The sequence below is a fragment of the Rhinopithecus roxellana genome, chromosome 11, assembly GCF_007565055.1.
Source record: "Rhinopithecus roxellana isolate Shanxi Qingling chromosome 11, ASM756505v1, whole genome shotgun sequence".
Lineage (NCBI taxonomy): Eukaryota > Metazoa > Chordata > Mammalia > Primates > Cercopithecidae > Rhinopithecus > Rhinopithecus roxellana.
The window spans coordinates 23,575,187-23,590,790 of NC_044559.1; the positions used below are offsets into that span (position 1 = coordinate 23,575,187).

A 15,604-nucleotide genomic window follows, 5' to 3' on the forward strand; every position below is an offset into this window, starting at 1 on the left:
GTCACATGTCTATTCTTTGTCTCTTGTTCCTTCCCCTCCCTATATTTTTTGTCAACTGATAAAACCAACTGAGTATTTCTTGTGTTCCAATAAATCTTTGAGTAAGAATGAGGTAGGAGAAGTCTGTACAAACTTGGATTTTCACTCGGTTTCATTTGGTAGCCACATATGGACTATAGGGAGGCTTCTGTGTGTTTCCTCAGGATGAGTAATCAGGAGGAATGCCATAGGGAGAGATGGAGGGATAGGGACGGGAGTGGGGAGATGCGGGAATTCCGTTCTTTGTGTTACATCTGGCATTATTACTGTTTACAGACAGTGTCACTTGTGCCACTCCCCCTGTGCCAGAGACAAAACAGCAAATTACAGTGTTTACTTTGTCTTTGTATACATTTGGTAGTCCAGTAAAGTCACTGCTACCCATGCAGGGGAAAGTGGCTCTTCGCTAAGGGTACAATTAGTGCTGGCTTGCCACCCCTTTCTTTTGTGTAACTAAATTGGAGGTTTCAGGAAAGCAGAGGAGACATGTTCCCTGAGGCAGTTGCTTACTGCTAGGTCCTGTGGCTTTTGAGACCTGATGGTACAATAAAATCTTCTCTAGATGATTACAGTGATGAAAGGTTGCCCACCCATGGGAGAGCTGCTCTGTATTTTCAGCAGAATAGGATATGTTAGTGTCAGAGGCTTTATAAGAAACAGGCCAGTAACCCAGCCCCCTTCCATGGAATTCATCTCACTTGTTGTGACACATGATTTCCTCCCAACCCAATTTGGCTTTCTAAATTGAGTCCCCCATAATGGGAAGTAGAGATCTTTAATTAATGGATTAGCAAGTTTTTGCAGTTACTGCCTATGGTGGTAAAGGGGGAGTAGGAGAATAACACTAAGTGGCAATAGTGGCATTTTGGTATTTCAGGAGAGGAGAGTATGATTGTGTGAGAGTTTGAGATGGAGAGAATGTCAGGGGAGTTAAAGAGAGATCAAAAGAGATGGAAATGACCAACAGTAGAATTTCTTAGGTAGCAGCACCTCCTTTTAATATAAAGGACTATTATTGTTGCCTATGGATAGTTGTAAGATTATTAGGCTCTAAAAGCATAGGATTAAAGAGAAAACACAATAATGATGCAGATCTTCAGATGTTGGTACAGTTGTTGGATTTATAATAAGTACAAATGGTGTATGTCTATAACTTTAATGAAATTACACATTGTGGTACTAAACAAGGTGGTAGTAGTAGTTGTTTCTGCCTGCCTCTTCTGATTCCCTTCTGGTTTTACTTTCTCTTTCATTCTATTTTCTTTCCTTTTTGTCCTAGCTATTCTATTTCTGGCCTCTGTGATCTCTGTGACTTTTCTCTCATTCTCATGATCTGTTGTCCTCTTCCTCATTATCCTATTCCATTGTCTTGTCCACATTGCCTTCTATTCTTCTTTCTGGTCTGTTTCCTGGGGCTCAGGGCTTCCTGTTATTCTCCTTCTATCCTGATTTTATATCCTCTGTTCTCTTGATGAATCCACACTTTTATTGGTATGAACTGTTCTTTGTGTTATTATAGTCATGCATTTGCGTTTAACTTTTTACATATGTCATAAACTCCAGAATACATTGCCGCCATTTTTGCTTAAACAAGCGATTATCTTTTAAAGAGATTTAAAAATGTCTTTTATATTTATTTTTTCTGACTCAGCATTTTGCTTTTCTCACTAGGAAGTGGTGAAGAAGAAGGCCATTTTTTATTCTGTGTTGGTCAGTTGACGTTATATCTTTCCGAACTTTCAGCTCTATTTATAATTATGTCCTATTCTCAGGACTGATTGCATGACAGTCTAAGGCCCTTGATGAGTTGAGGGGAAGTATATATGAGTGTCCTTAAAGAGGCATGGACCATTGCTTGTTGCAAAGGCATCTAGACATTTGTACTGGAGTTCTCTGCTAAGTGACATTAGCTCCTTTTCCTGTGTAGATGGGTGAGCCCTCCTGGAACCCTGGGTCCATGTGTTCATATGTGGAGTGTACAGTGAGATGCAGAGCAGCAGATGTTAAGGAAAGCTGCAAAACACAACGTTGCATCCCATGCAGTCAGAGCCCGTAATAGTGTATAATATTGCATTCTGTGAATACAAGTTTGTCTATGGTGGATCCACCTACCACTTGGCAGACACTACCCCTCATATGTTGGATTGCCCATGTTTTCACTCATTCTTTGCCTTCTAGACTTATGGATTTGAGGGAGCTATGTGAAACTCATCATGGCAGATATGCTTATGTGTATATATCCTTTGCCATACATGTGCTGCAAACTGTAATGAAATTTTATTTGTAAGACTGGTAAGGCGTGTGTTATTAAACTGGACACACAAAAGCCCTTGGTTATCTAGGAAGCAATCATCTTGGGTCCAGATGTAGTTTGTAATGTGGATTTTTAGTATCACTGTACTTCAGTGCTGATTTTTATTTCTTTTTTTGTTTGTTTGTTTGTTTGTTTGTTTGTTTTTTGAGACGGAGTCTCGCTCTGTCGCCCAGGCTGGAGTGCAGTGGCCGGATCTCAGCTCACTGCAAGCTCCGCCTCCCGGGTTCACGCCATTCTCCTGCCTCAGCCTCCTGAGTAGCTGGGACTACAGGCGCCTGCCACCATGCCCGGCTAGTTTTTTTGTGTTTTTTTTTAGTAGAGACGGGGTTTCACCATGTTAGCCAGGATGGTCTCTATCTCCTGACCTCGTGATCCGCCCGTCTCGGCCTCCCAAAGTGCTGGGATTACAGGCTTGAGCCACTGCGCCCGGCCTGATTTTTATTTCTATGCTGTTTGACTGTATTAGCTCTTTATTATTATTGGGGAGGTAGCCAGAGGTCCCCAGATTCCCATAATGAATTCACAGGTATGATCTTATGGACGAGGAGCCAGCTGTATTAGCTGGGGGTTCAATTTTGCCTGATAAACTTTTCCTAGTTGGTTTTACAGATATGAGCCCTGACCTACTCCCTGCTGCCACTGTCTGTTTCTATGATGCCTGTCACCATGATATCTGAGTATGTGGGAAAATATATTTAGGCTAATTTTAACTAGAATATGGAAAGGAAATAGTCCTGTTGCTCTACATTGCCCTGTTTTGAGCAATCACTGTTTTTTACCACATTATAGAAAGTTTGAAAGCTCTTCTCTGATGTCTAGGCAACCCAGATCTCCCAGTCTAAGTAAAAGATTAGATCTTAAAACTCTCCACTGATAGAGGTAGAAAACTGGGTTTTGGAATAAGATCATAGTGAAATAGTTCTTTACCTTTGAGAATAGAATGAAAGCTACAGTCATCTTTGTATCCAGAAAAAATGTCCATTTGCACACGCATATTTTGCATATAGTTTCAGAGTTTCTGGACCCTCTGAAGCATCTCCATGATCTTGTGTCAAAAACCTGTCTTAATTTTAAGTTCCATAGCCTCCCAATTAATCCTGTTCTCACAAAACATCTTAGTATCTAGGTAATTTTTTTTTTTTTTGAGAAAGAGTCTCACTCTGTTGCCTAGGCTGGAGAGCAGTGGTGTGATTGCGAGTTCCAACAGTCCTCCCACCACAGCCCCCGCCCCAAGTAACTGGGACTTAAAGGCACGCACCATTATGGCAGGCTAACTTTTGTAAAGATGGAGTTTTACCATGTTGGTCAAGCTGGCCTCAAACTTCTGACCTCAGGTGATCTGCCCTCTTCTGTCTCCCCAAGTGCTGGGATTAGAGGTGTGAGACACTGCGCCCGGCCAATATTTTTCTTTATTTACCGGTCACATTGCGTTCCTACTGGGAATTTTAGATGAGCAATCTGCTTTGAACTTCTTGAGGCTATAGACCATGTTGTTCACTATGTCTTATTTTCGGAGTGTTTTCTATAGCATATTGGGTCCCTATTTTAGTATATCACATTGTTTCGCTATGTTTGCTTTTTTTTTTTTTTTTTGGAGACAGGATCTCATTCTGTTGCCCAGGCTGGAGTGCAGTGCCACGATCTCAGCTCTCTGCAACCTCTGTCTCCTGGGCTCAAGTGATCCTCCCAACTTAGCCTCCCGAGCAGCTGGGACCATAGGTGCAAGCCACCATGCTAATTTCATATGTTTTTACAATGATTTGTTTAAATATCTGTATTTCCTCTCAAAAAAGTTACTGGAGGGCAAGGCCTGTTTTTAAATCATTGTTACATCTCTAGCAGACTACTGGGCTATTTATTTATTTATTTTTTGAAACAGGGTCTTGCCCAGGCTGGAGTGTAGTGGCACAATCATGGCTTATTGCAGTCTCCACCTTCTGGGCCCAATGGATCCTCCCACCTTAGCAGCCCAAAGAGCTGGGACTACAGATGCGTACCAACATGCCTGGCTTATTTTTGTATTTTCCTTTTTTTAGAGATGGGGTTTCATCATGTTGCCCAGGTGGTCTTGAAGTCCTGAACTCAAGTGATCTGCCTGCCTTGGCCTCCCAAATTGTTGGGATTATAGGCATGCGCCATATCACCTGGCCTGCTTAGCTTTTTAATAGGAGCTCAGATAACATTTGGATGAACAAATAAGTGGATGAATGGATATGTAGGATTTTCATTAATGACGGATCAACATTCTTTAAAAGTAGCACAATGTTGTGTTTGAGCCAAATAATAATAATAATAGTAGGATGTAACTCGTTAATGTTTCTGTTGAGCTGACATCATCACCTTTGATAGGGCCAGCCATCCACCTTAGTTTATTTGATTTGTTGATGTGAAAGAGAGTAGTTAGTCATTTATTTTGTTTTTCTCATTCTTCCTTACCCACAGATGGATGGATTGCTTTTAACCAAGTAAAAATGGAAACTTTGATGGTTTCTAAACCATTAAGCAAAGAATGAGCAGGATGTGCAGAGAGAAGCATGTAGTTATTGGAGAGGGAAATACTTGAACAGAGCTTCATGGATTCAGCTTATTTTACTTCCACTGCAGGAAGAAGGGGCATTGGAGAGGCAGCCTACGTTTAAATAGTATGACTTTCCATCGTCTGAAAACATGGGTTGATTTAAAGGCAGATTTATACTGGCATTTTATATTCTACATTTATATATGGATCACAGTTGTTACCTTTTCACTCTCCCACATCCCGGTGATAAGTCATTATTTTTATTCCCATTTGTTGGGGAATGGATTAGAGATATAGAAGGGTTAAGTGACTTGCTAAGGATCATGGAACCAGACACTAAACAGAGTCATGATTAGAACTTAGAGTTCCTGACTCCTATGCTCAGACACAGATCAGTAAGCAACATTTGCCTCCCTGCAGGAAGAAAGGCCCCCTAAGCCCCCAGAACGATCTGTTCAGCTTCACTGTGCTAAGTAACATCCAAAGCATTCACAGCTTTGTGAAAAAGAGAGAAATTGTATATGGCCTGACCTTTTACATATCTACTGGGAAAATTGGAAAACCCAGGGAGTATCACAGCGTTCTAGATCCAGCTGGCTCTGCCATTACTGGCAGAGGCCTATGACTTCTTGGTTAGGTACATCTCAAGACTGGCAATTGAGAGTCTTTTGTTGGAAGCTTGTTTTACTTTTAAGTGTTGGCATGCAGGACTGAAATTTTTCAAGAGAAAGGCTGACTCAAGCCATAAATTTATCTGGCAGTTCTTGTGTAGATGTAGCTTTGATAGTTCAGCAGCCCCTCTTGATTTTGAGAAACTATCCTTTGAACTTTTCATTGTGTTCTTCTTTTAGTTTAGTTTCTTTTTTAAACTTTTAATTTTGATGTAATTATAGACTTACAGGAAGTTGCAAAAATAGTATGTAGAGTTTCATGTACCCTTCACCCAGCTTCCTCCAATGATGACATCTTATATAACTCTACAACATTGCTTCTTTTAGTTTTGAAGAGAGTATCCAGGCGGGAAAGAACATAGCAGTAAAAACTAGAGTAGATGGGAAGGGGAATTTTGGCAGCTGCTATTTCTATCTTGTTTTTAAAATTGCTCTTCCTCATTCCGCTAAATTTTCTCTGATTTAGGCAAATATGTCACAAGATATATTCTAGACTGATGTGCCTAATTAAGACTGCTCTAGCTTCTATATGCAAAAATAGAGAGGCTTTTTTCCTCTATGGGTAATCAATTCCTCTCAAAGTTAGAATGTTCTAATTCAGGGGCATTAGAAGGTATCTTTCGGGTTCTATAATGTAGTTATGAAATACTCTCTACAGCAGTATAGAAAGCCCAAGGACTAAAAAGGAATGCCAGGAAGCTTTTTTCCCTTTCAAATCACTACATTTGGCTGAATCCAAAATTTACACTATTTTGAATCTTTCTCTCATCCCCTCAGAAACTTGGCAGAAGCAAAAGATAAGAATCTCTAACAGGTTTAGCCTGTTACAGGGAGAAAAAGATTCCCATGTAAAAGCCCCCAAAAGAGCAAGAGATCACTTTGTTCTTTTTTCTGTGCATGCAGTCACTTCCTATCCAGAAAAATGTCAACTCTCATAGGCCCATGAGCATTTTGTCAAGTAAAAGGGACAGGGGAAGGATTAGCTGTGCTTTTGGTTACTCTGCCTATACTAGTTTCAAAGGGACATATCATGTGGTCTCATAAGGTATCATCCTTCTCTGGATCTCAAGGGAGCAAGACAAGTCTGTTATTGGTCCTACCTCATTTTGGCAAAAAGTAAAGTTATTGGTTCTGTGTCAGATGGCTCCACTGAGATATGGTCTCATTGACTTTTATATTTCTTAAAGGGTGATTTTGGCTATCACTCATTAGGGAAACATTGGGGGGAAAGGAGCAGTTGGTATAGGGCCCGAGAAGAAGGCAGTGGCTCCTGAGCGTGCTTGGTTAGAGGCAGCTGCACAGGGACCCTACATTTCCCAAAGTCTAGGATCTGGGAACTTTCATGTAGAAACTCATTTTCGTGAAAAAGAAGAGGGTGGGTGCTAATTGTGAGGTTTGCATTATCTGCAAGAAAATGGGGAATGGAAGATGGTTGAGAACCTTATTTATTTTTTTTCCAGCAGATACACATTGACTGCAAGGAAAATGGTAAGGATGGAAGCAGATTTCCATTTAAAGAAAGGATTTGTTCCATTTCTGACTCATTTAGAGGAATGTGGAACCTTTAGTCAGTGCAGGCTGCTGACATACTGACTTGTGTGCTCTGTTCACCTGGAGAGGCTGATAGCATACAGCCAGAGCCATTTCATTTTCTTGTTTGATTCTTTGGCCTCTGTGTCAGTGAGGTGCTTAGGCTTGCAGCCAGACAGATGCCTTTATTCTGAAAAGCCACCTAGAGTTGTTCCCCCTGCTCCCCCCACAACGGAGTCTTGCTCTGTAGCCCAGGCTGGAGTGCCGTAGCGCAATCTCAGCTCACTGCAACCTCTGCCTCCCGGGTTCAAGCAATTCTCCTGCCTCAGCCTCCCAAGTAGCTGGGAATACAGGCGCACGCCACCCTGCCTGGCTAATTTTTGTATTTTCAGTAGAGATGGGCTTCTACCATGGTGACCAGGCTGGTCTTGAACTCCTCACTTTGTGATCCACCAACCTTGGCCTCCCAAAGTGTTGGGATTACAGGCGTGAGCCACCGCGCCTGGCTGAGTATTTTTAAATTATTCTACTGGCAGGTTTTGACTTCAGATTCGCTCCTGCACCACTCTGCTGATTGACAGTGAGCCTGCTGATTGCTGGCAATGTCCCTGGGTAATTGGTGATTTTGTCTGGAGATGCTGGAATTGGCTAGAGTTTATAGTGCCTCCAGGGTTTTGGTGGCATTAGCTTGTTACACTAGTGCTATTTTCATCCTGTCCTTTGAGTTTCTTGACTTCTGTCCTAAGCAACTGAGATGGTAATGTTATTCTTTTATCAGTCACTATGAAATTATCCATCTCTCCTAATGAACAGGTTTTGATCTGGGTTCTGTGGTACCTAATTCTAGCTCCATGCCAGGCCACAAAATCGAGTCTGGATGAGTGTTGTCTTTGCTCTTTGTCTTCATAGCATGTGAAAGCTGCTCAAATAGACAGCTTTCTCTGACCTGATTCTTTGGAGACATCTATTTGTGCTCTCCTGGAGGCTGTCTCCTTCCTGTTTTTAATCTTATTTAAATGTCATTCACTTCATTTTGTAATTAAGCCTCCCCTCTGCCTCGTTGAGGCAGGCACCTGAGCTACCACTTAATTGTGTCTTCCTGTGGTTGGCTTGTTCCTCTGTGCACCTGGTTTACCTTAATGTAGGGGACAGGTTTTAGTCCTGGAGAAGTTCCCATATCCATTATTCATTCTACTCCTACATGGCAACACAATTTGCTGCTACCTTTTTTCCCTCCTCCTGAATTCAAAGCAGGATAGAAAAAATTCTGGGAAAGTCCTCATTGTGTATTAATGCTAGGAACAGTTCTGAAAAAAAGGTTCCTTGTGTGGTGTGTGTTGGGGGGCTGTGTAAGATGGCAGGATTCTCAGATGGATTGTATTCAACTCTTCCTATTTGAAAATTAGGATGGGCTGGGCACAGGGGCTCACACCTGTAATCCCAGCACTTTGGGAGGCCAAGGCTGGCAGATCACCTGAGGTCAGGAGCTCGAGACCAGCCTGGTAGAACCCCATCTCTACTAAAAATACACAAATTAGCCGGGCATGGTGGTGGGTGCCTGTAATCTCAGCTACTTGGGAGGCTGAGGCAGAAGAATTGCTTGAACCCAGGAGGCAGAGGTTGCAGTGAGCCAAGATCACGCCGTTGCACTCCAGCCTGTCTCAAAAAAAACAAAACAAAAAAAAACTCCCAAACCAAAAATTTACCAGGTGTGGTGGTGTATGCCTGCAATCCCAGATACTTGGGAGGCTGAGGCACAAGAATCTCTTGAACCAGGGAGGTGGAGGTTGCAGTGAGCTGGGATTGTGCCATTGCACACCAGCCTGGGTGAAAGAGTGAGACTCTGTCTCAAAAAAAAAAAAAAAGAAAAAAGAAAAAAAAATTATACTGGCTACCTCTGCCTCTGGGAATTCACGTGGGACTTAGGGAAACATCAGAGTGCCTAGTCCTGGCTCAGCTTCCCAGAACCTGCACAGTCTTCTGTATTCCACCTCCATCTGCATGCAGAAAAGTCAAAACTCTACACACTGACACACTGTTGTCTTACTGTTCCACCAAATATGATGCACAGGACTCCCCAGGGAAGGGAACATGGACTGAAGCTGAGTGTGAGACTGGTTGCCTCTAGTATAGTCCAAAGAGACAGCAGTTGTAGCCAATTTGGAGTTCCTGAAAAAGAGCCAAGAAACTAAGTTTTCAAGGGGCCTGATATGAAAGACTTTCTAATGAAGAAATGAGTGTGTACTGAACACTCACTTCCCTACAACTTAAACATATTTAATGTGTAATATAATACCTCAAATATTTTACTGCAGTAATTTCTCAATTCTTCACTTGGTGCAGAGTAAGAGTACTTGGAGCCTAATTAAGTAAAACAGATGAAACAGCAAGGATTAGGAGTCAAACCCAGGGTCTCTAAGGATTTTGTAGGATAGTGTTGGTACTTAGTGCGTTGTTAGTTTGGATGGTGAACTTTGGTGATTATTTTGAAGATTGCCATAGTGTTGCCTTGAAGGCTACTCGGGGTTCATTTTGAATTTGCGTTCCTGCTCAAGTCCATGGGCTCTCTGTTGATTGGTATATTTGGCTCCTTTCCTTTTCCCTATCAGTGAGGAAGCGTCTTTGTACATTTGTCCCTGTACTCAGTGTGGTGTACTTTGATGTGAATGTCAGCCAGTCAGTTATGCAGAGGTTACAGAAAGTGAGACTGGAGTGTTTGTGAGGCTCTTGGGAGTGTCTGTGGAAAGAAAAATCTTGACATCTTGTTTTTCTTTTTAATTGGGGTAAAATAAACGTAAAATTTATCATTGTAACTATGTTTAACCATATAGTTCAGTGGCATTAAGTATATTCACATTGTGCAACCATTACTACCTTCCATTTCCAGTGCTTTTTTTATCTTCCCAAACTGAAACTCAGTACTTATTAAACAATAACTCTTTTTTTTCTTTCATTTTTTTTGAGATGGAGTCTCACTCTATTGCCCAGGTGGGAGTGCAGTGGTGCCATCTTGGTTCACTGCAACTTCCGCCTCCGGGTTCAAGTGATTCTCCTGCCTCAGCCTCCCGAGTAGCTGGGACTATAGGTATGCACCACCATGCCAGGCCAATTTTTTTTTTTTTTTTTTGTAAAGACGGGGTTTCACCATGTTGCAGGCTGGTCTCGAGCTTCTGACCTCAAGTAATCCACCTGCCTTGGCCTCCAAAGTGCTGGGATTACAGGTGTGAGCCACCGTGTCCGGCCAGCAATAATACTTAATTCCCCCTCATGCCAGACGCTAGCAACCACTAACTCTGAATTTGATTACTCTGGGTATTTCATTTAAGTAGAATTAAACAGCATTTGTCCTTTTGTAACTGGTTTATTTCACTTAGAATAATATCTTTAAGGTTCATCTGTGTTGTCAGAATTTTCTTCCTTTTTAAGGCTGAATAATATTCTGCCGTATGTAAATACCATATTTTGTTTATTCATTCATCTGTTGATGGACATTTGGGTTGCTTCCACCTTTTGGCTGTTGTGAATGATGCTACTGTAAACATGGGTGTACAAATACTTGTTTGAATTCCTGCAGTCTCTTGTTTTTTTGAGACTGTGTGGGTTTAATTATCTTAGGCCAGCAGAGTGAAGTCCTGAGACATTTAGAGAGATGTACTCTGAGCTGGCCAGGTGTGGTGGCTCATGCCTGTAATCCTAGCACTTTGGGAGGCCAAGGTGGGCAGATCACTTGAGGTCAGGAGTTTGAGACCAACCTGGCCAATGTGGCAAAACCTTGTCTTTATTAAAAATGCAAAAATTGCCAGGCGTGGTGGCTCACGCCTGTAATCCCAGCACTTTGGGAGGCCAAGGCGGGCGCATCACGAGGTCAGATCGAGACCATCCTGGCTAACACGGTGAAACCCCGTCTGTACTAAAAATACAAAAAATTAGCCAGACGTGGTGGCGGGCGCCTGCAGTCCCAGCTACTTGGGAGGCTGAGGCAGGAGAATAGTGTGAACCCAGGAGGCAGAGCTTGCAATGAGCCGAGATCACGCCACAGCACTCCAGCCTGGGCGACAATAATACCTACTTCATCAGATTGTTAAGAGGATTCAGTGAGAAGAATATACTTTAAGTGCTTTACATAATATCTAGCACCTAGCAGGCACCTAATAAGTGTTACCTTTCCTGCCACTTATGACCATGGTGTTTCTCACTTTGAAAATAGGTGAATGTAGCTTGAGGAAGGTGATTTCTGTAGTTAAATGTCTCTTTTTAAGGTATCAGATAGAGGGTATTAGAAAAAAAGGAAAGATTGAGATGCTCTGTGTGAGCTTCTGGGCACAGTTATTAACTTGTAGTTGTTGTCACTCTTCTGGAGGAAATTATGCATTCCTCTGTGATATATCTCTTGGCATTGGTATTTTGGAACAGCCCATTCCAAGGGATGTGGAATATGGGCCCTTGGGCATTATCTCTTAAGGTCTGGAAGGTCTCAACTACCAAGCTTGCCTTTGTCCAAAAGGATATTCTCTGCAACAAGCCATGCCATTCTCTTTTGAGGGAGTGAGCAGCCATTGCTCACCTAGTGGGTAAAGCTGTTTACACAGTATTAAGTTTCTATACCATAAGGTCATGCTTTGTTGGAAATCTCTCAGACCAGGAATCAGGCTTTTGGTGAAGAATCTCGTGTTAGCCCTTTATCCCTCACCTCATTTTGGAAACTATTATTTAACAATGAGAAACATGATAAAGTGAAGGATTAAATTAAATGGTACATTTTGTCCGTCATATCTTCATAATGACTACAACATTTACTGTACCTGATTGCAAAGTCTTACAGATGTATGACTGATTAACAATACTATGTTTAGGCAATCATCCCCTTATTTTTTAGTTATCTTAACTCTTCCCTGTATATACTGCTACTTCTGTGAGTGTCCTTGGAACAATTTGGCTGGTCATGTGCCCAGATGGCATCAAGTGGACAAGTGGATCGAGGCCAGTTTTCTAAAAATGTGTGTGTACGTAGAGGGGGTGAGTCAGGAGCCTGCCAGCATGAGCTGTGTGTTGGCACTGAGATTCTGAGTGCCAGTTCTCTGCTGTCCTTGAAACTGCCCCTGACACAGAGCATTTTCTTCTTTGGCCTAAACCTGTCTTTTTTGGCATAAACCCTGTGCAAAACTCAGTCTATAATAGTTTATAAATAAACCTGGTTATTGTTTATATCCATTTTTTTTTTTTGTTTTGGGCCTAAAGAAAGGGGATCCCAAGATCCCCTTTAATGGCCTTTAATGGCCATATCCAGTCATCTTCCATTGGCAATATCTAATTTTGAAGAAGGCAACACTGACTGAGGGAATTAGAAACAGTTTTAGTTGATAGTTATGTGCTTAAAAAAAAAAGAGAGAGAAAGCAGCCACAAGGGATAGAGAGGTGGAGGTGAGACCTGAGATGTAGATAAGACAGCGGAGAACAGGCCAAGGAGCTGGCAGAGAGCCCTGCTGAGGCAGCCCTTGCTGAGCAAAGCTTCTGGGAGTCTTTTTGTGCTGCCAGTGAGTGACAGGAATGCAATAATGAGGTATTAAATACTTGTACTTTAACAAGTAGCTGAGGACCAAGGGAAAACGGGGACCAAATACATGAAAATGACATAGAGCAGCTAACAGGTAGAGAAAGTTATAAACCAGAGTCTAGAGAAGTACTGATAACAGTGTGGTCAGCAGGTCTAAGCATACCATTTATAGTAAGCTGCAACCCCACTTTAACATTCAACTTGATTTCGTACCTTTATTTGTTTAATCTTTTTTTTTTTTTTGAGACGGAGTCTTGCTCTGTCGCCCAGGCTAGAGTGCTGTGGCCTGATCTTGGCTCACTGCAAACTCCGCCTTCCAGGTTCAAGCGATTCTCCTGCCTCAGTCTCACGAGTACCTGGGATTATAGGTGCTCACCACCGCGCCTGGCTAATTTTTGTATTTTTTAGTAGAGACAGGGTTTTACCATCTTGGCCAGGATAGTCTCGAACTCCTGACCTCATGATCCGCCCTCCTCGGCCTCCCAAAGTGCTGGGATTACAGGCGTGAGCCACCGCACTCGGCTTGTTTATCTTCTTAATGGGATGGTAGAAAGAACACTAAACAGGAGACCAGGTTCTAGTCCCAGCTTAGTCACCAGCTAGTTTGGGGTGGGGGTGGAATGGGGCATGGAGTTTTCTTATCAAAAAATGAGGAAATTGGATTAAATAACCCAAGGTATTTTCTCTAAAAATCTATAATCAGCTATGTCAAAGCCTCACAGACTTAAAACTCCCATCATACCAGGTCAGAGGCTAGAATCTGTGTGTAGTGGTGTATAGGACACTGAGCAGTTGATATAGCGAGTGTGAAGTCAGGGAGATGATGATGGAGAAAAGCACTATTTCATGGGATATTTGGGACATTCTCTTTTGAAGAAGAGTTACCATCTGTGATGTCAGAGGCTTCATTTTAGTTGCCTGTTAAATTCCCTGTAGAGAAAATTCTCTCTCTTTTTTTTTTTTTTGGAGAAGGAGTCTCACTCTGTCACCCAGGGTGGAGTGCAGTGGCGTGGTCTCGGCTCACTGCAACCTCTGCCTCCTGGGTTCAAGCAATTCTTCTGCCTCAGCCTCTCGAGTAGCTGGGACTACAGGCTCATGCCGCCATGCCAAGCTAATTTTTTGTATTTTAGTAGAGACAGGGTTTCGCCCTGTTGCCCAGGCTGTTCTTGAACTCCTGAACTCAGGCAATCTGCCTGCCTCAGCCTCCCAAAGTGCTAGGATTACAGGCGTGAGCCGCTGCGCCTGGCCCCTGTAGAGAATTCTTACTTCCAGGTGAGAAAACCTTGGTTCTTTGGGGAGCAGAATATCTGACCTGCATTTTCAGGGGCAGAATGCAAGCCGCTCTGGCACTGACTCTCGGAGTATTGCAGTACTGGACTCTCCCTTTCAGTACTCTGGCTCCGCTAATGCCTGTGGCTGTTGGGACACAGGTTGTCTCTTGGCCTGTGCCAGAATTGCTGTCTTCCTCCTCTAATATTTAATCACTTTGTCATCCTGGACTCTGAATCCCAGAGATCAAGACTAGCTATAGTGCAGCAGAGGAGCAATAAATCATTGCTCCCGCATCCTTTTCTCCAGGTTTTCTGCCCTTTAATTACCACATAGCCACGGCTGAGGCTGCATCTCTGTGCTCTGTGTGCTGGGGACAAAAGCCCTTGTTGATTGGATGTGTACAAAAGCTGCTTTGTCTCTAGCCATTACGTTTTGCAGAGCGCCATGCATGCTGCCCATCCTTTCTCTCACCTCTGTGAGTTTATAGAGTCCGATTGTCAGGTAGTATATCATTAACAGGGCTTGTCTAAGCTCTGGGGATTAGGTGGTGGGGTGGGCAGTCCCTACGTGGCTCAGCAAGGTGATCTTCTTTAAGGAGGGAAGTTTGGGTTAGTCATTTTTATGTGGATTTTAGCTAGGCCCCTTATTCCTGTGCTCCTGGTAGGAGCTAAGCAGGTTGTGTGATCCTGAATGGGTTCCATGGAACCTTTTTTTTTCCCCGCAGTCCAACAGATCACTTGATCACTTAACAGACACCATTAAAAAAGGACCAGCTGCCTATCATTTGCCTTTTCATTATGAAACCCCAGAGAACTCAAATCGGGGCCGCAGTACAGAGTTTATAAATGAAGATGCCTGTCTCCTTCATGCCTGGCAAGGCTTTTTTTGCTATTTGAGGGGAAGATTCAGGCTTTAGAAACAGAATGTGGGTGAAGCCAGCCTCTTGTACTTTCCTTGCCTGCTGTTTCTTTACTGTACCTGTGCTTTTAAAGGATTGAGAGTGAGGGGTGTTGTGTGGCAGGCAGCAAGAGTCTGGAGAGTCTCACTCCTACTCATCATTCCGTGCTGTTCCAAATCAAAGCTCACATCTCTTCTTTAAGAGTAGTAAACTTCACACAAAACTCTGACAGCATGGGAGAATGAACTTCTTTGCTGGCAAAGAGGCAGATATGGTCCTAGAAAAAGAAAGGTCGAGCCTTTTCTTAGGTCTGTGGAAGGTGGGGGTTTGAGAGGGAGAAGACAGAAGGACCACAGATTGCCTGCAGCTACTGAACCCCTTTTATAGTATCCCATCAAGTAGGGGAGGTAGGTACAGGAGCGTTATCTGAGATGGGCAGAGAAGCAGGACTCATTTTGTGGACAAAGTGTGCTAGGTGAATGAGTATAAGGTAACTGATAACTTCTTTTATGCTTAATATTTATTTGCAAAATAGTCTGAAGCTGCACTGTTAACCTAGGGACTTGGCAGTCAGTCTCTACTGAGGTTGCTTGGGTTTTAGGAATCTCTCCCCTTACTAAGAGTTGCCAAGCAGAAGGAGATTTCAGTAAATGTTGTCGTGGTCACAAGCGGTCAGCACGAGCTTCACTTTGTTTGGATAGTTAGAGCAGTTAAGGGCTTTTTTTCTCTTTATGAGCTCTCCTCATCTAGAGCTGCAGCCCAGCTGTAGGTTCTACAGTATAGCTGCCACGTCTGGTGACCAGTTACA

At 42.8% G+C, this 15,604-nt stretch overlaps 1 protein-coding gene across 3 annotated transcripts in view; it reads left to right on the top strand.

Annotated features, from left to right (window-relative positions):
* The window catches only part of ARMH3 (armadillo like helical domain containing 3), a 224,250-nt gene that overhangs the window by 85,824 nt on the left and 122,822 nt on the right, over positions 1-15,604 (top strand). The window lies entirely within an intron of this gene.